The sequence below is a fragment of the Palaemon carinicauda genome, chromosome 5 (assembly GCF_036898095.1).
Source record: "Palaemon carinicauda isolate YSFRI2023 chromosome 5, ASM3689809v2, whole genome shotgun sequence".
Taxonomy (NCBI): Eukaryota; Metazoa; Arthropoda; class Malacostraca; order Decapoda; family Palaemonidae; genus Palaemon; species Palaemon carinicauda.
In genome coordinates, this window is record NC_090729.1 from 4,424,004 (window position 1) to 4,426,503 (window position 2,500).

Consider the following 2,500-nt stretch of genomic DNA (forward strand, 5'->3'; position numbering starts at 1 on the left):
TATCTATCTATCTATATATATATAAATATATATATATATATATATATATATATATATATATATATATATATATATATATATATATATATATATATATATATATATATATATATATATATATGTGTGTGTGTGTGTGTGTGTGTGTGTGTGTTTATATATATATATATATATATATATATATATATATATATATATATATATATATATATATATATATAATAATAGTTCCAATAGATTGAAAAATAAGTTAACGATTAAAATCTATGTTAAATAGTTATATAAATTTCATTAAATAAGTCCGTGTGTCTATTAAAGCATACAAATCTTAAAAACAGCACGGTTATATTATTAGGTTTTAGTCATTTACATAAAATTTTTCTTTGTTTACTTAGGTTTTGATTTGCTTCCTCGTTATCATTTTGATCAGAATTAAGTTTTTCTATAAAATTTTCAAGACTAAGAGCCCTGTCGCACACTTGTTTATTAAATGGTCAATTCACATACAAGCAATATTGTGTTCCTAATTTATCAAACGTGTTTTTACCTTTGTTCCTGATCAATTTATCTATGAGATTACCCATTTTATATACATATTAAAGTTTCCTAAATTGATGAAATTCAGAAATAAAGCAATTATTACAGCCACATGAAGTTTTGATGGCTGCTTTATTCTCTATTGTTTTATGTAAAATCATCTCGTTACCGGAAATGGATTTATCTCCCCGTAGAGGCAATATATTGGGTTTCTTTCAGCTCCTCCTTGAGCATCATAAAGTTCTTAGGGATCTCTACCTTTAACACAATTTTGGTAGCTTGATTAATAATCATGTAGGGTTTAGATTTACAATCTGGAAGTCAAGGCACCATTTCTGTTTCTGATAAAGTTCGATTTCTTACACCAGCCACCAAATCTTCCTTTATCAGACATTCTGATTATTTCTTTCTTTATTGGAGGGTTCCGTTTTCAAGTACTTGCTATTTTAATTCAGAGGTACATGATCAATCATCTCTATTAGCTTACACAAGGACCCTTTATTTCCCTGGTTTTATCGAAAGTGGCTAGTGTGTCAACCCTGTTCTGTACAGGAATCAGAGTTTCTTATCTATATTGAGGAATTTGTGTTCTAGTGTTCTTAGCATGTTCCCTTACTCGATTGGTATGAGTGTTTCGCTGTATATTCGGAGGCAACGACAGAAGTACTAGAATGCAATGGTTTACAGTGACATGTACTGGGGGTGGATTGGTCATTACTCAGTAAATTATGACCTACATAATTATGGACTGTTTTGACGTTAGGAGTTGAACCCCACGAATTGGGCAAAATACTTAATTCAATCATTGAGCAATATCATAAACCAAAAGTCTCTTTTTCTGGCGGTTAGGTGTTCGTTATTTGCCGTTTCAACCAGTGCTTGTTCAAGTCTATATTTAGGACACTGTCGTGAATTTGGCGTGTGAGTTCCTTCACAATGAAAACAAAATCTAAGAAATCTGCAGAGAAGACATAGAATTTACAGCACTTGAAACAGTCCATTTGATATTATTGTGTACAATTTGATAACAATTATAACATTGGACATGTCAAGGATGTAACGTTTTGATCAGAAATATTCATATATCGAATCTTTATACAGTCGTCATATAAGGTAAAGTAAATGCAATCATGCTTTATTGATTCCTTTCATCTTTTCTAACTTTAAAAACTTTGGAAGAAATCCTTTTTAATATATTCTTTCCTGGGAAATCGTTCAGATCTTTGCAATAAACCATTCTTTTAGGTTGATTAAAAGCAATGTGTGGAGACACCTTTTCAATAACATGGATGGGGAAGATGCAAAATTAGTTAGTAGCACTGTCTTGTTTAAATGCCAGCTTTAATTAGGAAACTGCTTAACTGTAACCTGTCTCTCAATACCCAAATAAATAATGTATTAAAAACTGATGGTTATCATCTAAGAAATATTTAGTTTATAAAAAAGATTAAATGATAGAAAAAACTGATGGTTATCATCTAAGAAATATTTAGTTTATAAAAAAGATTAAATGATAGAAAAAGAGATGAAGAGGGAAGTGTTGACTATACGGAACAGAGATGCAAGACCTCAACAACTTCTCACTTCATTGTCAGAACCCTAGAAAAGAGAATAAAAATAAAAGAATTGCATCAGCCAAAGGAGGAGGATAACAAGAAAATCATAGGAAAGGTTTTATTCACGGATAAAGGAATAAAAATGAGAATGTGTACATACATACATACATATATATATATATATATATATATATATATATATATATATATATATATATATATATATATATATATATATATATATATATATATATATATATATATATATATATATATATATATATATATATATATAATATCAAATGTGGGAAAAATGGAAATGGAATTCCAAGAAATAGAATAAAGAAGATAACTAAGGTACGGCCGAGCAGTACCCCCTAAAAAAATTGTTACTACTACTGCTGCTACTA